The following is a 23,023-nucleotide window of genomic DNA, read 5'->3' on the forward strand; positions in this document are numbered from 1 at the left end:
AATGTAAAAATAGAAAATAAACAAGTACTAGAAAATATTGGGTGAAATTTTCTATGTATTATGAGTGGGCAAAACCTGCCTCATTGAAAAAATCTTTCCTGGCTGTATCTAAACCTGCTACACACACACACACACACACACACACACACACACACACACACACAGTTTGACAATGACAACCTGAGAAAAAATATTTGCAACCTATTATTGTCCAAAGAATCATGTTCCTGAAATATAAAGAACATTATAAATAAAATGGCCAGCAAACCTATACAAAAATGGGCTGAAGAAATAAACAGATCTCAGGAAAAGAAATGCAAATAGCTATAACATATGGAAACATGCTCTGCTTAGCTCATAATGAACAAAATACAAATTAAACCACACCAAGATACCATTTCTCACTTGCATTGGCAAGATCCAAACGTTTGACCACATACTCAGTAGGTGAGAGAATGTGGGGGAATACAAATTCTCAGATAAGTATACAAAATGATACAACCCTTATGAATGAGATTTGGCAACATCTCCCAAAACTGCTTATATATTTACCTATTAACTCAACAATCGCACTTTTTTTTTTAACTTTTTCAGTGCTGGGGAAGGGTATCTAGGGCAAGTGCTCTACTGCTGAGCTATAGTCCCCCAGCCCTAACTTCTAAAGATACTGGGAATACAACAACAAATGTTTAAAACTTGTATTTACAAAACTATGTTATTCAAGCATTAATTATAATAATACAAGATGGTCACAAAAGGCTGAAACAACCGTCATCAATGAAAGTTGTTGAATAAACCAAAGAAGAAAGAAAATAATTTTAAATACTGCTAAGAGCTGGTTTCCAGAATATATATTTTTAAAATGAAGTAGAGAAAAATATTTGTAGAATACTAATTGTATCTTAGAAAGTGAAAAAAGATGAGTATATTATTTCTTATAGCTTTGAGGTAAAATTGACATGCAATAAATTACATGTATTTAAAGTGTGCAATTTGATAAATTTTAACATGAAATTATGAAATCACCATTATAATCAAGATAATATACACATCCTTTACTTCCAAAAATATTCTCATTCTCTAGGTAATTCTGCCCTTTGTCACCCTTCCTTCTTGCCCCCCACTTTCCCATTCCTCCAGCAAAATGTCTATCTTAATAGATTGCTTTGTATTCCTCAAGTTTTATGTGTATGGGATAATGTATTTTCTATGGCTTCTCTTATTCAGCATAATTTGAGATTCATCTACATCAGTTTATCTATCATCTATTTTTATTGCTGAGTAGCATTTCATTATATGTACATACCACAATTTGTCTATCATCTATTGATAGACATTTGGATTTTTTTCCAGTTTGGGGCTTTTACAAATATAAAATTCCTCCTATTGCTATATAACTTATCTTTTCTTTGGAAAAGAATGGTTGGATATGACTGGTATATGTTTACCTTTTTAAGAAGGTGATTCTACCACTTTATATCCCCACCAGCTGTGTACCCATCCAGTTCCTCCATCTCCAACCACTCAGCACAATTGTCTTTAATATTAGATATTTAATAAGTGTGTAGTGGTAACTCTTATGCTTCAAAATTGCATTTCCCTGATAATTATGTCAAGCATTTTTAATGTCTTTATTTACTATCTGTTTATCTTCTTTGATGAAGTGTTATTTTACAGGACTATATTTTTTCTAATGAGTTCTAAGAGTTCTTCATATATTCTTGATGCAAGTCTTGATAAATGCTTTACAGTAATTTCCTCCCAGCTTGTGTTTTGTCTATTTCATTCACTTCAAAGTGTATTTTGAATTACAGAGGTTTTAGTTTGATGAATCCCACATTGTCAAATCCTTTTTAATGCTTTTGTTGTCAAATTTAAGAAATCTTTGCCAAACCTAAGTTCAACAAAAATTTTTCTCTTATTTTTTTCCTAGAGGTTTTGTAGTTTTGAGTTTAATATTTAAGTCTGTGAGTTAATTCAGGTGTCTAATGCAAGGCATGGATCAATATTTTGCATATAAATATGCAGTAATTTCAGTACCATTTGCTGAAAAACTTCCCATTCTCTACTTGTCTTTCCATCTTTGTCAATGACTGTTGCCATATATATTGTGTATCTATCTCTGAATTCTTGGCTCTGTTCCAATGTTTTGTCTGCAATCCTGATTACTGTAGCTTTAGAATATTTTTTTTCTTTTTTTCCTCTTCGTATGGTACTAGGGATTGAACACAGGACCTTGCATATGCTAGGCAAGTGCTCTACCACTGAGCTACATCCCCAGGCCTAGATTAAGTCTTGAAGCCACGTATTCTAGGTCTGTTGCAATCAGTTTGTCATTTTCTACAAAACTCTGCAGGAATTTTGATTGGAATAATGTTGACTCTGGTGATTAAACTGGGATGAATGGACACCTTAGTCTTCTGGCTCATAAATTAGGTATATCTCTCCATTTAGGTTCTCTTTAATTTTTATCAGCAATATTTTATAGTTTTTAATATATACATTTTAGTTTTTGCCACGTTTATGTTTAAATACTTCATATTTTTATTCTATTGTACATGGAAATCTTTAAAATTTCAATTTCTAATTATTCATTGTTAATATATAGAAAATATAATTGCTTTTAGATGTAAATTTTATCTGTCAACCTTACAATAGCTTTTTTCTAGATCATACCAGATTGTATCTATATATATTCATGTTATCTGAAAATAAAGAGAATTTTATTTCTTTCTTTCCAATCTGAGTGCATTTTATTTCTTTTTCTTGCCTTAGTATACTAGCTATTTCCTTACTGCACCCCAGTACAATGCTAAATAGATGTAATGAGAGTGGACATCTCTGTTTGGTTTCTGATCTTGGGGAAAAGTATTCAATTATCAACCATTAAGTATGAGGTTAGCTGCATTTTTTCAGAGGATATTTTAAGCTCCCTTCTATTCCTAGTTTGTTATTTGTTTTTCTACATCAATAATAAATGCTGAGGGGCTGGGGTTGATACTCAGTGGTAGAGCACTTGCCTAGCATGTGTGAGGCAATGGGTTCGATTCTCAGCACCACATATAAATAAGTGAATAAAATAAAAGTCAATCAAAATCTAAAAAAAATTTTTAAATAATAATCAGGGCTGATTTTTTTTTACATGTCGATGGGATTTATTGTCACCTACTTGTACATGCACACAAAATAACAATATAATTTGGCCAATATTACTCCCCAACATTTCCCCCCCTGCTATATTTTTTAAATGCTTGTTTTGTATCTCTTGAGCTAAACAAGAGTATGGGATATGTGTATGGAATAATGTATTTTCTATGGCTTCTCTTATTCAGCTTTTAGGTACATCAATGTGGTAAATTTCATTGATTTTCAAATGTTAAATAAATTTTGGATTCTTGACATAAATCCCCATCATCAGTCTAGTTTTTGTCTATGATGTATTTTCCTTTTACATATTGTTGTATTCGACTTAAATTTTTGTTTAGAATTTCTGTACAGATTCATTGGAGATCTCTTGAGAGGTATGTGATTTTCTTTTCTTGTTATATCTTTGTCTTGGTTTGGTGTAGTGATAACACTGGCTTCATAGGAGAAATATTTCCTTGCTTTAATATTCTACAAGGGTTTAGTATTACTAATACTATTAGGAATTAGTATCATTTCTTCCTTACAGGAATTGGATCACAAATAAAGCTATCTGGGTCTTATATTTTTTTCTTTGTAGAAAGGTTTTTACCTATACCTTCAATTTCTTTAATAGTCAACAAGGTTTATGAAGTTGTCTGTTTTTCTTGAGTGAACTTTTGCAATTTGTGGCTTAAATAGAATTTCTTCATTTCATCTAAATTGTCAAGTTAATTAACATAAACTGTTCATAATATCCCCATTATCAGTCTAGTATCTGTGAAATCTGTAGTTATATCCCTTCTCTGATTGCGGATATTGGTAATCTGTGTCTCCTCTTTTATTTCCCTCACTAGATGTTGATCAATTTTATTCATCTTAAAGAACTAGCTTTGGGTTTCATTGATTTTCTCTTATTTTCCTTTTTTAAAATTTTACTGACTTATAGTCTTTATTATATCTTTTTTTCTTGCTTACTTGGAGATTAACTTATTTTTCCTTTTCTAGTTTCTCATAGTAGGAACTAAAGTCAATGACTGGAGACTTCTTTTTTAATAAAGCTATCTTGGGCCTGGTAGTGCTATAAATTTTCCAATAACGCTTTAGTGACATTGCACAAATGGATATGTTGTTTTCAGTTTTATTGAACTCAAAATATGAATTTATTCTTTGATTTATTTGACTCAAAAATTATTTAGCAGTGGGGGCTAAGGTTGTAGCTCAGTGGTAAAGTGCTTGCCTCACATGTGTGAGGCACTGGGTTCGATCCCCAGCACCACATAAAAATAAATGTACTGTGTTGTTCATATATATATATATATATATATATATATATATATATATATATATATATATATATTTAGCAGTCTGGCACTAAAGTTTTCAAATATTTGAGAAATTTCCAGATTTTTCCATTATTGATTTCTCATTTTATTGTGTTAAGAGAACAAGCTTTGCCTGACTTTGAATACTTTTATATTTACTGATAATTTTTTTAAGATCCAGAATACAGTTTATCTTGGTAAATGTTCCATGTGCACTAAGCTCCTTGGGAGTTTTCTATAAACGTCAATTAATTTCAAATGGATGGATTGATTATGTCATTCACACTTTCTACAATCTTACTTTTATTTTTCATTTTCTGCCAATTGCTGAGGAGAGGATATTAAAATCTCTAAATGTAATCTATAGGATTCATCATTTTCCTCATAATTCTATCAATTTTTATACTTCATGTATTTTGAAGGTCTAATATTAAAAGTACAAGCATTTAAGTTTATTATATAATCTTGACTGATTCCTTTATCATTAGGAAATAACTTTCTTGAGTCCCGATGATATATTTTGCCCCACAACCTCTTTTGGTTTAATGTAGCTACTCCAGATTTCCTTTCACTAGTGTTTAACATGAGATACCTTTTTCAATCATTCTAATTTTGACTTCTTTGTGTCTATTTACAGTGTTACTCCCTTAGACATCTATTTGGGTCTTGCTTCTTTAGGCAATATGACAATCTCTGTTTTTAACTGATGTATTTAGATACTTTCCACTTAATAGGATTACTGCTGTGCATAGGTGTAAGCTTAATATAATCTTCTATTTGTTCCTTCTGTTCTTTGTTCTTTTTCTTTTCTTTCTGTCTTCTTTTGCAGAAATACCACTATCGGTATTTTTAGTGATTCCTCTATTGGCTTATTAAGCTATAACTCTGTTTTCTAATCTTAGTGCTTCAGGGTTTAGAATGTACATCTTTAATTTGTCACAATATACCTTCAGATGATACTGTATTACTTCACATATTCAATAAGAACGTTACAATAATTACTACCCTTCTGAGATTTATACTGTTGTCATGTATTTTACTTTACATGTTTTCTAAATCCCATACTACACTGATGTTTGTCTTTAAACAGTCAATGACTTTTTAAAATGTTCAAATAAGAAAAATTATTTTAAATATTTATGCACACAGTCACCATTTTCAGTGTTCTTTACTCCTTTATTCCATTATTTCCATCTGCTGTCTTGGTGCAAGTGTAGGGTGAATTCTTTCAGCTTGTATGTCAGTACAAGTCTTCATTTTAGAAAGATATTTCACTGGGCATGATATTATCAGCCAACATTATTACTCTTCAAATATATTAAAGGTATCACTCCACTATATTCTCTTATGCCTAATTTCTGACAAGAAATCTGATGTCATCCTTAGTTCTTCTCTACATAAATGTTTTCTCTAACTGCTAAGATTGCTCTTTATCACTGGTTTTGAGCAATTTATTTATGATATAATATACCTTGATATAGCTTTATTCATGCTTTTTGTACTCTAGTTCCTTTTAATATCTTGGATCTGCAGATGTACAGTTTTCACAAATTTTTGAAAATTTTTGGCCATCATTTCTTAAAATATTTTTCTGAATACCTCTCAACGCTCAACTTGAAACTGTCCCACAGCTCACTGATGCTCTGGTTCACTTTTCTTTAACAGAAGAAATTTTCCCTGTGTTTCATTTGGGGTACTTCTCCTGTTATGTCCTCAAGTTCACTAACAATTTCATCACAAATGCTTATTCTGACATTAATCCCATCCACTGTGTTTATCATATATTTTCAACTCTAGAAGTCTGATTTTCTTAAAATGTATCTTCTATATCTCTTTTTACCTTTTTAACACACGAAATATAGTAGTAATAACTTTTTAAAAAATGCCATTACCTCATTCTAACATCTCCGGCAGTTCTCGGTTGGCTTTGATTGGATGATTCTTCTCCTCATCATTGTGGATTGTATTTTTCTTGCTTCTTTGCATGCCTGGTAAGCTTTGATTCGATGCCATACATTACGAATTACTATTCTTAATATTTTGTATACAATTAAATTACTGGAAACAATTTGATTCTCTTGGGTCTGAATATTTGCTAGGTATTACATAAATTGTAATAGTCAGTCCGAGGTAACGCCCTTCTGATTATTCTACCCAACTTCCTTAGATAGTTTTTTCCAGGTGCTATTCTGGTCCCTGTGTTAGGACCTGTTCCTTCTAATCACTTAAGATTGTTTCTCTGACTTGCTAAGCAGTTTCATCACACTTATGTGCAGATCAATACCCTGCTGAACACTCAGAGAGCCTTTCACAGATTTCCAGAATTGTCTCTCAATGTAGCAACCTTCTTTTGGTACTCCACCCTGTGAATTCTAGTCACTTCGGTTTTCCTGGAATCTCAGCACCATCTCTCAATTCAAGGTATCCTCTGGTTCTGCCTGACTTCCCCTTCTTTGTCATGGCTTGGGAATCTCTTAACATAGTAAAAGCTGGGAAAACTAAAGAGCTCACAGCATTTGTTCCTTATGTTTCCAGAATCATTCTTTGTTGCTTGATCTTCAATGTTGCTGGATCTTCAAATTTTATCTGTTTGTGGGTTTTTTTTTCATATTTATTTTAGTTGTTTCAGTTGGGAAGGTGAAGCCAGTACCTATATAAAGCTATCATAGCTAGATGTAAAAATCATTTGCTTTTCTTTTTCTTTTTATGGTGCTGGGGATTGAACACATGGCCTCATGTATGGTAGGCAAGTGCTCTACCACTGAGCTACATATCCCTTTTCTCATTTGCTTATTTTTTTAATAACAGAATACATAATGAAATAAATTTTAAAAGTTAACTATAAAAGAGAGTAACATCAGGGTAGACAGAACTGGGACAAAAGCTAGAATTCTTTCAAAATCAGGCAGGAGAATCACAAGTTCAAAGCTAGCCTCAGCAACTTAGCAAGTCCCTACGCAATTTAGTGAGAACTATCTCTAAATAAAAAATAAAGAGGCTAGGTATGTGGCTCAGTGGATAGGAGCCCTGGGTTCAATCACCAGTACTAGAAAACAGAAACAACTTATTTTTACAAATTAACTTTGGCTCTTCTAAATATTTAAATAATTGTAAAATAAACAAAAAAATCTTTATAAAGTAATACCTAAATATTGAAAGCAAAAATGAAACAACCTGTGACATCAAGTTGGTGACAAACCACAGAAATGAATTAGTTCAAACATACCTTAGTGGGATATAGCTTAAAGACAAGAGAATTTCATTTCAGGAATACATTCCTGAAAGTATTTTAAATAACATAAATATAGTCTTGTGTTGCTTAATGATGGGAATAAATTCTGAGAAACACATCTTAGGCAATTTCAGCATGTAAACATCATTGAGCATACTTATACAAACCTAGAAAATATAGCCATTTCCACACGTAGGTATTCATATATGGTATATCATCGCTTTGGGGATAAAAACCTATAAGATATTATTATACTGAATTCTGTAGACAATTGTAACATTGTAAATGTTTATATATCTAAACATATCAAAACACAAAAAAGATATTAAAAATACTAGGTGACAAGAATTTTTTAGCTCCATTATTATGCACTAATGACCAAAATGTCATTAAGTGGCACAAGACTGTAAACAATTATACTGATGTCATTGAAAACTGGAACTCCAACATCAGAGAAAGAAAACACAAATCTAAGATAGATGAAGTGAAGTAAAATCTCTCCTGAATTTTCATGGGAATTATCTAAATGACATGATGAAAAATCCCCACATATTTCTGAGCTTCGTTCACTAAAAAGGCCTACAAATGACAGTCAATTTGAGCAATAAGCAATCCTAGTACTTGGAATGTAGCCTCTAAATATCATTTCCTATTGAAAGGAACCAAAGTTCTTTTAGAGAAATAGTTCCTTCAAGGTCTGGACAGGGAATGTTTAAGATGAACTTGGAATATCTCATAGTTCAAAAGCAAGGGAAATAGGTAACAATGACCACTAGGTGGTGGCAAAGGGTCCCAGGAGCCAAGATAAAGAGGCTTCTACAAGGCAAAAGGGGGAGAAATTGAGCATCAGGTAAGAACAATTACTATTCCTAACTGGATTAAACACACCAAATATTTTTAAATGCATGACGTCATATTGACTCTTAAATAAAAGTTAAAAAGATTTCAAAAGCCCCTTTGGGTATCATTTGATAATGCTAGAATACCACCTTACTATTCTGAAAAGTAATGAAGAAAAGGAATCAAATGTTTATCTCCTGCCTTAACTATACAAACCAAATATCTGTGTAAAGAATAATCAATCATAGCCAGGCGTCGTGGCACACACTTGTAATCCCAGTAGTTCGGGAGGCTGAGGAGGGAAGATAGCAAGTTCAAAGTCAGCCTCAGCAAAAGCGAATTGCTAAGCAACTCAGTGAGACCCTGTATATAAATAAAATACAAAATAAGGCTGGGGATATGGCTCACTAGCCAAGTGCCCCTGAGTTTAATCCCCAGTACAAAAAAAAAGAAAGAAAGAAAGAATAATCAATCATAAATTTTTATTTGTATAGGCATCCCAGCCTTTAAATGAAGAAAGAAAAATCCCAGCAACTCAGACCATTGCTATTTTGCAACCTGTAATATATTAGCAAATCTCACCAAGGTCACTGTTGACTAGTAGTCAACATCAAAGGAGAGGACATGCAGATGTCAATGCAATATTTTATTAAGTTTTCATAAGAAACAGAATTGAACCTAAACCTGACTACCAATTTCCAAGAAATATAAAGCAACAGAGAAAGGCTGAGGTTGTTAGCTCAGCACTTGCCTAGAATGCATGGAGCCCGAGGTTCAATCCCCAACACCACCAAACAAACAAACAAAAAAAAGGCAATAGAGAAAACAGGTTAAATTGTTGTACCAGGGGGATGTCATTTATTCACCAAAGCTACAATATATCCTAGAAGTCCCACAAACATATTTTTTTCAATTATCGCAAAAAGTTACAACAAAAGGATAAATCAATAGAGAGTAACTTATATGAGACTTGTTCTCCCACTGAAAGCAACCAGAAAGTTGGAATATATATATATATATATATATATATATATATATATATATATATATATATATATATTTTTTTTTTTGGTATCAGGGATTAAACTCAGAAGCACTTGATCACTGAGCCACATCCCCAGTCTCAGCCCCATTTTGTATTTTATTTAGAGACAGGGTCTCACTAAGTATAGCACCTCACTTTTGGCTTTGAACTCATGATCCTCCTGTCTCAGCCTCCCGAGCCACTAGGATTAAGGCATGTGCCACCATGCCCAGTGAAAATATATTTTTAAAGAGCTATTTTTCAGATAGAAAGCCACAAGGGACATGCAACTGTCACCCCTAAGAGCAGGAGAACAAATAGATGAGCATTTCACCTGGAGGCACCCTCTAGACCTCAGTTTGGGAAGGGGAACCCAAATAGGGCATAACAGTCTCACTGAGGAGAGAGAGACCAGAGTTCCAGGAGATTAAGCAGCCAAAAATATGTAGAGAAAACTACCAGAAAGATGGGAGCCACAAAGAAAGAGAGTTCCAGAAATCTGCATGGAGGTGGTCTTCAGTTTGGGGCTACATTCTAAGCAGTACCTGCGAGGGCCAAGAACAACTATAAGCTAACCAATCCCACAGTTGGCACTGAGCTGGGAGAAGTCTGGATTCCAGCTAGCCAGAGAGAGTTGACATACAAAAACAGTATGGTCAACAAGCTCATGAAGAAGTATTTGATCCAGGCATCATGGCACATGTCTGTAATCCCAGCAACTCAGAAGGTTGAGGCAGGAGGATCCCAAGTTTGAGGCTGGCAACTTATCAAGGGCCTAAGCAAGTTAGTGAGACCCTATCTCAAAAGAAAAAAAAAAGTTCACTCAATATCATTAATTATCAGGAAATAAACTCACAAAGACATACCCACTAGAATGGCCCAAGTGCTAGTGAAGATGAAGTCAAGTGGAAGTCTCCTAAATTGCTGGTGGAAGTATAAAATGATTATGGTCATTTTTTAGCATGGCTTGACAGTATCACATAAGATAAAAACATACATTAAACGTAGGAGGCAATTGCACTCCTAGATATAAATGAGTCCATTTATAGTGGCATATATATGAAATAGTACTGTAGGAAAAATGAATCTATAGTTTAAAAAAAAAAGTTATCAGTGGTTGCCTGGAACAGGTGGTGAAGGAACTCACTGGGAAGGATCCCAAGGAAACCCCTTTTCTAGTGAAAAAACTGTTCTATATCTTGATTATGGTAGTTTTTACATGGGTATCTACATTTGTTAAAACTCAGAGTGTGCTTGCTTTGGCAGCACATATACTAAAATTGGGACAATACAGAAAAAATTAGCATGGTCCCTGAGCAAGGATGACACCCACATTTGTGAAGCATTCCATAGTTTTGTGGAACCAACCCTTCAACAGATGAATGGATAAAGAAACTGTGGTACATATATGAAATGGAATATTACTTATAGCCTTAAAAGAGAAAAAAATTACGGCATCTGCGGGTGAATGGGAATATCAGGTTAAGGGAATTAAGCCAATCCCAAAAACCAAAAGCTGTATGTTCTCTCTGAAAGTGGATGCTGACCCATAATGGGGGTAAGGTGGGTGGTAAGAGGCATGGAAAGAATGGAGGAACTTTGACTGAGCAAAGGGGAGGTAGGACAGGTGACGGGGCATAGGGATAGGAAAGATGGTGGAATGAGATGAACCTTATTACCCGAGGTACATGTAGGAATACAAATGTGTTGTGTACAACTAGGAAAAGTTTTGTTCCATTTATATACAATGAATCGAAATGCATTCTGCTATCATGTATAACCAATTAGAACAAATTAAAAAAAACTCACTGATATTAGCTATCAAGGAATTACTGTTAAGTTGGGTGATGGCCCGTGGGTTCATTATACTACTCTCTGTGCTTTTCTTTAAAGCTTTTCTAATTAAATTTATTTTTTAACTAGTACATAGAAACAAACATTATAATTATTGAAGTAGGTAACATGACATTTTGATGCATGATTACACTATGTAACGTTTAAATCAGTTAAATATATCTACCTCCTCAAACATCATTTCTCTATGGTAAAACTTTCACAACCTTTTCTTCTAGTATTCTAAAATGTACAGTATGTTATGGTTACCTATAGTCCCCTACTATTCTCTCTGCTCTTATTTGAAAGTTTCCATGATAAAAATACTAAAAATAATTTTTAAATTAAGATATAACTTCAAATATTTAAAGGATTTCTATGTAGAAAAGAATTCAGTTTTATAGAGGAAATCATGTGGAGGAAAATTTGGAGTCAATACAAGGATGAACTAGACAACAGAAGAACATATAGCCTTGTAAGAGAGTGACTCATGCTAGGAAATACTGGTGTACAGGCCTCATAACTACTCGTCAGGGCCACAGTAAAGAAAATAACAGCAATGAGTGAGAAACTAGACTAACAGCCTTCCAAGGTTTCTTCTAACACTAAGATTCTACTAAGATTCCATTGATCAATGAACCTGATTGGTGCACATCTCCCAAACACATCAGAGCCTATTACTCTCCAGTCCTATCAGATATCATACTACTTGTTTAAGATTTTACATTGATTTGTTCATAATTTTTGCATATATTTGTTAAGTCCTTTTCTTAAGGCTTTCAAAAATCACAATCATGCCTTACACCTGTTAGACTCTTTTAGTCCTCACACAATGTCCTGTACATACTGGGCCATCAAAATGCCTTTTTGAAATCTCCTTTCAAATCAGTCTTTTAACATTGTGCCTCTTCTTTGCCACTCACGTCTATGTCTTACCTATCACCGTACAATCACTGACACACCTGCACCACATTCGTGTCCCCTGACCTAGACCTAGAGGAGGGCTCTGTGAATACCTAAAAATATGAATAAAGAAATCCTTTCCATATCGTGAGGCTGTTAACTTTCCAAGTGATGCTGATTCATTCTGATAATCAAATTATGACTGTGGAAGACTGCTTTAATCACTGGAAATATCATTATTCTAACTGCCTGGCTTGTACATACCCCTTACCCAGATGGCTGCCACCATCATGAACAAACATGGAGCCAACTGAAAAATGATTTGTTTCTCCCCACCACATCTTTTCCACCCTGGTGGTCTTTCCTCCCCAGGTATTCATTGATTTATACCACCTTCTGACTGCCTACATGAGAATTAGGGGGTGCGTAGGGGTAAAACCCTTCAAAATGCCAGACACCTCACCAGACATTTTACCTTGTCAAATCATTTAATTCTTATGATTGGAGTAAGCATTATCTACATTTTTCAGATGAGGAAAACTTTTTTCAAAAGTTTACTTATTTGCCCAAACTTCTAAATGATAACCTTGGGATTTGAAACCACATCTACCTGGCTTCAAAATCTATACATTTTACAAGGAAAACAACAACATCATCTTTCTTACACAAGCCTTGAAATAACACAATCTACAGGAAACAACTTCAGTTGAGGAGGATTACTGTCACAAAGGCCCTAGGACCTCCAACCTCTAAAAGCTTTCTCATTCCTATAATTAAATTCTAAAAGTCCAATATCAACAAATACCAATGGGGGGGAGGTAAGTCCTAAAATGCTTAGATAAGCTTCTAGACAGATTAAATGTCTTGTTTGAATCATGATTTTCTTTAGAAAGATCAGCCTTAAGTGACTCTTTCTAAGAAACAGATCTAACCTAATTCCTTTTCATTCTTAAAACTTTCTAAGGATCCCCACTATTAATGGTCTAATGCTACTTTGGCTCATGACTTCAGTTAAGATTTGCTGGCCTCTCCAACAGGCCCATCCCCCTCCAACTTCACACTTTACAACACCAACTATTCACATTCTCCTGCCCTCCCCAAATATCCTTTCTTCATGTTTCCATTTCTCTGAACACATTTCTTCTGACTGCCAGCTTCCCCCACCACCCCAGCCTGTCTAATCAACAACAAACCACATGTCAGACTCCTGTTTGCCCTTTGCCTGTGCTTCAAACACATCTCAACCACTTTCTGACCTTATTGATCACCCTTCCAACCATAATAAATGCATTTATGGACAATAATGTTCTACCATCGAATAAATACCTCTCTTTCTGTCATTATCTTACTGTGTTTCAAGTGAATGCTGTTATCTCCCTGCCAGAATGAAAGGTTCTGAGGGGAAGAACCAAGTTTTTATAGGTGTGCAAATGTCCAGCCTTGGTAGACAGCAAATCTTCCTCATGTGCTAAACCAAGTAGCCATTAAAGCCACACCCCTATGGCTTTTGTTTCAGGAGCTATCTACTCAAAGGATCAGGAGTAATTTTCATAAAGACATTTTAAGTTCTTCACTTCATGACCAGAAGCCACTTAAAAACTAATAAATAATCAACATTCTAATTGAAGAAACTATGTCAAACTTACCATCTTAGACAAATAAAGCAAGAATGAATGTAACAAGAAAAGTATGGTGGTGGCATCTTCTGGCTCTTCCACCTTTATCTCTAGTTGGTTTTCTGTATCAGCAGCATCAACAGGAGTACCTTCTGTTATAAGTAGCTCTAAAATTGAAAGGGGAAATGGCTATTTTATTTTATGCTATAGAATAAGAATTGTCTCTCTTCAGTTTCAATATTCATCGAGTGTTTCACTAAATATATGAGTCACAGTGCCTGGAATATTTGGCTCTCCTAAAGACAATTAACACAGAGAAGAAAACTTCATAATCCTAATTAGAGCTATTAGACCCTTCAATTATAAAATGAACAATCTCTAGTCTACTCTCCACTACTTCAATGGCCATAGAACTGCTACCAGAACAATATTCACTCAAGGGAAAATTTAAAACCAGAGATATATAGACCAGGGTCACATTCAACAAACATGGATTTAGTGCTGGTGAAACCTTGTGTTTAAAATTTTAGGAAAGCTGAAATAGAGGGAGTCTTGGTTTGCAGATTTGCAGGTGGAATGAGCCAAGGCTTAACACAGTATCTGGCACCTGGCAGAGATACTCAACAATTATTTATTGAATGCACAGATGACAGCTATTTAAAAAGAACACAGAAATATCAAGAGAGACTAAAGGGAATTGGATACAGACCTGCATTGAGGCTCTGTGAATGAGGTAGAATTCCAGTAAGAACTGAGAGCTTGTAGGGGTGGAATTTCAGTATGAGTTACAGCCTGGGGTACGTTTGATTAAACAGCAGGAGTCCAACATGCAGTTATTAAGAAGTTGGACCAGTTGCTTCTAAGGTCTTTCTCAACCCTGAGATTCCCATTCACTACTATTTTTTTAAGCTTTTGCCTAATTTTTTTTAGTTTAGTTTTTGATGGACCTTTATTTTATTTATTTGTATGCAGTTCTGAGAATCAAACCCAGTGCCTCACATGTTAGACAAGCGCTCTACCACTGAGCTACAACCCCAGGCCCTCCATTCACTATTGGTCTATGAATTTGACTGCTGGTGAAGTCTGCACCATAGGCTCAGCATCTCAGCAACCTGAACGGGCTGGCTGAGGCACCGGCAGAGCCGGAGGGGACACAGGCAGGGTCCTGAGGCTCTGTCACTCCTGCGCCCCACCCGTCATCCTACGACCCCCTAGCCCAGCCCACGGGGCAGGGGACCGGGGGATCAGAGCCCCATGCGGCCCCAAAGAGCCACCACGGAGACCCTGGGCTGCCCGCCCACCTGTGGACTCACTGCTGCATTCGTCATCTGCACAGAGTTTGTGCTTCCACAAGGGCCAGCCGGTGCTCGGGTCCAGTTGGCCCGGCACTCGCCAGGTCAGCCACAGCACGAACAGCAAGAAGAGCAGCACTGGCGCTGCAGCCATGTTGTGGTCACCTTGGGGAGTCGGTGACAGGGTGGAGTAGGCTGTGGCGGGCGTCAGGGGGCGGAGGCGGGGCTCAGGGGGGCGGGTGGGGTGGGTAGCAAAGCACAGAGGGGTGGCGCCCGGGAAGGCTTAAGCCTTTCCCGGGTGACACCTCAGCAGGGATATCTGGGGGTCAATCCACAGACTCTACTGGAGAACACACGGAGCTGGAGCTCCGTCCTTCTCTAGTCAAGACCTTCTCATGGACTGAAGACCTTCTCCTCTAGTCGCTGCCTTGGCAACTAGAACTCTCCTTCTCGTCCAATCACCTGCCTTTGCTCCTGTGACCTCACAAGCGACCCTCCACATGATTCTAGTAGTCACCCACCCATCCCCCCCCCCTGCCAACTGGTCCTTTCTGGCTTTCCTTAATGTCTCATTTCTGGTCCATCCTAAACTAGCCCACTCCACTTCACCATCACTCCCATCCCCCATTCCTGGTCTGGTACCTCCTTTTCTGAACTACCAAATCCCACCCATGACTTGTCACAGCTAGTCTATGGTTCCAGGCTCCCTCCCCTTCAATCTCTTTGAGGTTCCTTGAAGCCCCACCCCAAGATCCCTCTGATTAGGAAAGGGGAAGGTGAATAGAACTGTGAGTGAGGGTGTAAACTGGAGACAGTGGCCTGCTTTTTTTTTAAGGCGGGGACAGGTGGGGGCAGAGAGATGGACATTAGTCTTCAGGCTAAGATCTTGAGATTCTTATCTTTATCCGTAAGGGAAGAAATTATTTAATTCAAAAGCATATTTTTAATTCTCATTTTGTGCTACCAAAGCCCTAGCATGGTGTGGGAGTGGATGAAAATCAAAAGACAAGATATCTGGTCCTGGTCGGAAAAAGTCCACAACTTAGTGGGAACCAACTGACAAAACCGATTGTCAGAGAAGAAAGCTAGTAGCTAACATTTCTTGAAAGCTTTATGTCCAGTTGTTATTCTGAAGGAAATTTTATTTTATTTTTTCTGACCTCTAAGAGGGATCTTACATTTTTCTACTTCCCTTTCCAAGACTATTTCCTCTTTTGCACTGTGTAATCTTGAATTTAAATCTGAATTAGTTGCATTGATTTTCCCTTGTGTTAATAGTCAAATTATGATACAATTTGAATTATTGAAATGCATATGGAGGGGTTTCTTTTCTTATTTTTAATGAAAACTCACGTTTTTTAAAATTAGCACCTAGGGGACTATAGGTGGAGACTTAATATGTAGAGTCATCAGCATGATAATTGTGATTAAATAAACACAAATCAGTTCATGACAGATGATTTCACTTACTATTATAATCAGCTTTCTCCTCTATAAAACAGCACAATTAGTCCTAAATTGACATTCACTAATTGTATATTAGAGTTTCAAGGAAAACAATGAAGAGTTGGTAACTAGCATAATGATTGAGATGTGTTTTGACATCAGTAATTATTATTATTTTTAAGATGGGGGTCTTGCTATGTTGCCTAACCTGATCTCCAACACCTGGACTCAAGCAATCCTCCTGGCTTGGCCTTCTGAGTAGTTAGGACTACAAGTCACCAAACCAGCCCAGTAATTATTGTTTAGTAGATCTCTTTTTGGACACTAAAATCACTACTAATATGATTGTATATGTTTGAAATTGGTTTTAGGAGCAACATACAGATTTGATGCAATTCCCATCAAAATACCCATGAATTGGTGTGAATATACTTAGTATACAATGAGAGATATGAAAAATTGTGCTCTATATATGTAATATGAATTGTAAAGCATTCTGTTGTCATATATAAATTTAAAATAATAATAATAATAATAAATGTCATTTTTCCAGAACTAGAACAAACAGTCCTGAAATCCATTTGGAAGAATAAAATATTCAGAATAGCCAAAACAATTCTAAGTCAATAAAGCAAGCTGGAGGCATCATCACAATACCTGACTTCAAATTGTACTACAAAGCTATGGAAATAACCACTGCATGGCTCTGTCATAAAACCAGATACATAGACCAATGGGAAAGAAGAGAAGACACAGAAAAAGATCCAACACAGTTAACACACATCTGATTCTCGACAAAGATGCCAAAAACATATTGGGAGAAAAGACAGGCTTTAAACAAGTGGTGCCAGGAAAATTGGTTATCCATATGTAGACAAATAAGATTAGACCCTGTACAAACTTGAAAGAGATCAAAAGCCCAGGAATTAGACCAGAAACTATGCAAATCCTTGGAAGAAAATATACATTTGAGACTCCAGCATATAGGTACAGGCAATGACTTTCTTATTAGAACTCCTAAAGCTCAGAAAATAATGACAAAAGTTAATAAACAGAATGGCATCAAATTAAAAAGCTTCTGCACAGCAAAGGAAACAATTAGTAACATGAAGAAAGAACCTAAGGAATTGGAGAAAATATATTTGCTAACTACTCTTTTTTTTTTAAGAGAGTGAGAGAGAATTTTTTAATATTTATTTTTTAGTTTTTGGCGGACACAACATCTTTGTTTGTATGTGATGCTGAGGATCGAACCTGCACTGCATGCATGCCAGGCGAGCGTGCTACCGCTTGAGCCACATCCCCAACCCTGCTAACTACTCTTTGACACAGGATTAATATCCAAACTATATAAGAAACTTTTAAAAACTTAACACCAAAACCTCAAATAACCTAGCTTAATTGGGCAAATGAATTAAACAGATACTTCTCAAAAGAAGAAATAAAAATGGACAACAAATCTATAAAAATGTTCAACATCATTAGCAATTAGGGAAATGCAAATCAAAACTACAGTGAGCTTTCATCTCACTTTAGTCAGAATAGCAGCCATCAAGAATATGAACGATATGGGGCTGGGGTTGTGGCTCAACAGCACATTGCTTGTCTAGCACGTGCAAGGCCCTGGGTTCGATCCTCAGCACCACATTAAAAATAAATAAATAAAAATAAAGGTATTGTGTCCAACTACTTAAAAAAAAGAATATGCACAATAATAAATGCTAGAGAGAATGTGGAGAAGAAGGGACACTTTTTTCTCTGTTGATAGGATTATAAATGAATATAACCACTATTGAAATCAGTATGGAGGTTCCTCAAAAGACTAGGCAGGAGACCACCATATAACCCAGCTATACAACTACTCAATGTTTATCCTAATGAATTAAAGTCATAATACTAGAGTAGTACATGCATACCCATGTTTATAGCAGCACAATTCACAGTTGCCAAACTATGGAACCAAACTAGGTGCTTATCAAGGATGAATAAATAAAGAAAATGTGGCATATACACACAATGGAGCTTTATTCAGCCATAAAGGTGAATTATGTCATTTGCTGGAAAATGGATGAAACTTGAGAACATTCTGTTACACAAAATAAGCTAAACTCATAAGATCAAGGGAGCCTATGTTTTCTCTCGGATGTGGAAGCAAGAGAGGAAAAAGGAAAAAAAAGTGAAAATCAAATGGAGATCAGTAGAGTGTAGGAAAGAGACCAGGAGAGGGAGGAGTGAAGGGAAAATACTGGGGAATGATATTGGCCAAACTGTAGTGTTATATTGTGCATGTGGAAATATGTAACGACAAATACTGCCATGATTTACGACTATAATGTATCAACAAAAAAATGGAAAAAATAAAAGAAAGCAAACAAAAGAACAAAATTGCTTTCATGTATATATGTATGTATGTATGTATGTATGTATGTATACAGCCTAGCCAAACATCTATTGTGAGCATAACATTAATACTCTGGAACAGTGTTGAGCAAATCATAGCTGTAAGCCTGACACTGTTTTTTTAAATTGTTCCCTTTATTCCTTTTTTCTCTTTCTTTCTTTCTTTCTTTCTTTCTTTCTTTCTTTCTTTCTTTCTTTCTTTCTTTCTTTCTTTCTTTCTTTCTTTCTTTCTTTCATTCATTCCTCTCTCTCTCTCCCTTCCCTCCTTCCCTCCCTCCCTCCCTCTCCCCCCCCCTCTCTCTCTCTTTCTTTCTTTCTTATTTCCCAGGCTGGCCTGAACTCCTAGGCTCAAGTAATCTTCCTGCCTCAGCTTTCTGAGTAGTTGTGACTGTTGGAGCACACCACGGTGTCCAACAATGACACTTGCTTTTGTAAACAAAGTTTTATTAGAACACAGAAGCTTATATTATTTACCCATAGTCTAGGCTGTTTTTGTGCTACACTGGCATTTGAGTGGCAATTAAGACTTGCCTACAAAGTCTAATATGTTTATTATCAGTCTCTTTTCAGAAAAAGTTTGTTGATCCATGATTAGATTATAGACTAAAGTCAGCAGAATGAATACATAAACATTTCTTTTCTTACGACTAAAATTGGCTGTATGAAATGAGATAAATGATCTATTAATTGCCAAGATATATGTCTCTTCCCTATAGAAAGTGTGTATTCAGGACTAGAAATCTTGGCACTGTGTCATGTCAAATGTAGGAAAAAACCTGGCAGTTCATTTTGATGAGACTTAAGAAATTTCTTTTCCAGGGCATTTTGAGGTGTATCTAAAATTTGTAGATAATACAGGGAAGAACATTTTAATCTGCAAATAGATTATGTTCATTATTAGTTTGTAATCATTTCACAACTATCATATAATATTAAAGCATCATTAGAGACTGCCTATCATAATAGAAACTTTTATGACTCTAGCCATTAACTTGTATTTTTCTACTTATTGTAGACCCATACTTTTAAGCTAGTGCTATTGGTAAAATATATGATTATTTAACTCTGATTGCCTTACTAATTTTGACCAGTTTATTTTTCAGATATCCATTTTGGGGTTTACTCTTTCAATTAATTTTGGGTTCCATGGGCAATGAAATTGTTGTTGAATATGTAAGATGTTGCAGTTTCTATGTAAGTTCACCTAAGTTCTTCTACCACTATTGATGGGCAAGGATATAACTAATTTAGTACTTTTACTTGAAACTGTTATAGTTCTACTGTACGGGATTTGTTTTCCTGACACAAAAGAGTATAAAACTAGAAAAACTAAACATTTTCAGGTATTAATTTCAGAGGGATGAAGCTCAAGTAAGATGGTGGTCATACTGAGTTAAGGAGAAAATTATCAAAGTGCAAGATTATCATAGTGGTTGGAATTTTGTGGACAAGAATGTCTGAGCTATTTATGGTGGGTGCAATGTGATTATGTGTGTGTGTTAGAGAGAGAGAATACTAAAAGCCTGGAGGAAATTTATTTTTGATATGAATGTACCAGATGAGACTCTTTAAGGCTTAGCAGAGTTTGACTGCTATAAAGGAGACTGAAGATGATGCTAAATGGCAATGTTGGAAGAAATTAGGTTTTCAGCAGAGTCAGGTTGCAGCAGCTTCACTAATATATCAGGTACTTAATTAAGAGTTCATAAATAAGCCTTAGCAAAAAGAACCACACAAAAAAGAGTAAAGGGAAAATGGTAGACCTAAATTTGAAACCAAAATTGATTCATGCTGAAAATGTATGAGGAAGCCAGAAAGGAAAAAGGAAAAGAAAGGTGTGTGTGTGTGTGTGAAAGGAATCTGAGGGCAATCAAAGGGAGATCAGTAGAATAGAGGAAAGGGATCAGGGGAGAGAGGAAAGCAGGTAAAAGAGAAATACTCAAGAATGATATTGGCTAAGTTTTATCACTATATTGTACATATGTATGAAAACATAACAACAAATCCCACCATTATGTACAAGTATAATGCACCATGAAATATGGAAATAAAGAAAAATACCAAACCTAGTGAGGCACGGAATATGCTTATAATCCCAGTGACTCAGGTGGATGAAGCAAGAGGATCACGAGCTCAAAGCCAGCCTTAGTAAATAGAGGTGCTAAAGCAGCTCAGCAAGACCCTGTCTCTCAATAAAATACAAAATAGGTCTGGGGATGTGGCTCAGTAATTGAGTACCCTGAGTTCAATCTCTGGAACCAAATAATAATAATAATAACAATAATAATAATAATAATACCAAATCTAATATGATCAAAACAATTCACCAGTAATTAGCCTGCATGACACATAAAACAGAATATCCTTTATAGGAAGAAAACATAATCCAGACTTCCTATGATGTATCATCTATAAATGACCAGAATATAATTAAAAAAATTTTTTTGGTACCAGGGATTGAACCCAGGGGTGCTTAACCATTGAGCCACAACCTCAGCCCTTTTTTGCATTTTATTTAGATACAGGGTCTCATTGAGTTGCTAAGTGCATCCCTTAGTTGCGGAGGCTAACTTTGAACTCTTGATCCTCCTGCCTTAGCCTCCTGAGTCGCTGGGATTATAGGCATGTAGAATATCATTAAATTTTGCCAGAATGCAAAGAAGATAGAAAAATGAGAACCACAAGAGAAAATATCACATATAAAAAAAGTTCCGTGAGCTGACCCAGATGTTAGGATTAGCAGAAAAAATTTAAATAGTTTTTATAACTAATTTCAAGGAGTTAAAGAAAAGCTTAATCATAATGAATACGTAGATATGGGTGTCAACATATAAATGAAAAATTTCTTTTAAAAGAAATAAAAAGTACGGTATTGGAAACGAAAAATTTATGAAACAAATCTATCATCAGATTGTATAGTGCAAAAACAGCAAAAAGTTAACTTGGAGATAGACCAATAAAAATTATCTGGTCTAAAAATTAGAAAGAAAAAAATAGAGACTTGGTTACTATCAATACAAAGTGACCTAACATACATATAATTACATTTCTAGAAGAATAGAGGCATAAATTGTACAGAAAAAAAATATTTAAGACAATGATGACTAAAATTATCCCAAATTAACAAAAAAGATGTCAAGAGATTTAGGAAACTCAGTGAATACTAAGGTTAGTTACAAAGCAAATCACATCTAGATGCATCAGAGTCAACTGTAAATGATCAATTAGAAGGAAAAAGGTCTTGAAGGCAATTAGAAAAAAGTGGTGTGTTATGCATTGGTAAAAATGACTAAAATGATAGCTGACTTCTTATCAGAAATGAGAGGTTAAAGTTAATGGAAAGGTTTAAGGTGCTAGAAGACAAAAACTGCTAATCCAGGATAAATCTCTTCAAAACTGAAAGCAGAATAGACATTTTAAAATAAATAAAAAGTAAGAAAATTCAATACCAATAGATCTCTACTATTAACAATGCTAAAAGAACCTCTTCAGGATAAAAGGAGATGATCCATCAGGTAGAAACAGATGCACTGTGTGTTTTAGTTAACTGTGTAATAAACTTAATGGTTTAAAATAAAAATTCTTTGTTATTTTTTCCTTATTCTATGATTTGGCTTTACATAACCTGATGAGTCCTTTGCTCTAGGTATTTATTACTGCTTATGTGGTTTCCTTTCGCAGGGATTGTTTAACCAAAGGTAGAACTGACAAACTCCTCCTACCTCAGCCTCCTGAGCCACTGGAATTACAGGTGTGCACCACCACTCCCGTCGGAAAGCGAAGCAAAATCCAAAGGACCACCAGGTAAAGTGACATCTTACTCCCCTAGTCCAGCCGCCGTCCCCTCTCCACAATCTCTATTTGCAATGGAAATCTTACACCTTCTGGATGGGACAGAATGATGCAAATCTCTGGCCAAACAAATGGGAAGGCAGCATCCTATAGTCAGTTCTTGGTTCACTTCCGTTAGCCGGTAGCGGCTCAAGGGG

At 35.5% G+C, this 23,023-nt stretch overlaps 1 protein-coding gene and 1 non-coding gene across 6 annotated transcripts in view; one reads left to right on the forward strand and one right to left on the reverse strand.

Annotated features, from left to right (window-relative positions):
• LOC144374153 (transport and Golgi organization protein 1 homolog) overlaps positions 1-23,023 on the reverse strand; it is a 131,503-nt gene that overhangs the window by 21,696 nt on the left and 86,784 nt on the right. The window contains exons 1-2 of one of the 5 annotated variants that reach the window (XM_078037072.1): positions 22,757-23,014; positions 13,927-14,063 (exon numbers count right to left, since the gene is read on the reverse strand). The gene's annotated coding sequence lies outside the window, so the exon portion shown is untranslated. Of the gene's footprint in view, positions 1-13,926; positions 14,064-22,756; positions 23,015-23,023 lie in introns of those variants that run through there. The other 4 variants (XM_078037077.1, XM_078037076.1, XM_078037074.1 and 1 more) reach the window with 4 other exon arrangements.
• On the forward strand, positions 10,795-10,901 carry LOC144374161 (U6 spliceosomal RNA). The gene has a single exon (XR_013433644.1). It is a non-coding gene; the product is annotated as a U6 spliceosomal RNA (small nuclear RNA).

The sequence above is a fragment of the Ictidomys tridecemlineatus genome, unplaced genomic scaffold, assembly GCF_052094955.1.
Source record: "Ictidomys tridecemlineatus isolate mIctTri1 unplaced genomic scaffold, mIctTri1.hap1 Scaffold_598, whole genome shotgun sequence".
In the NCBI taxonomy this organism is placed as follows: Eukaryota; Metazoa; Chordata; class Mammalia; order Rodentia; family Sciuridae; genus Ictidomys; species Ictidomys tridecemlineatus.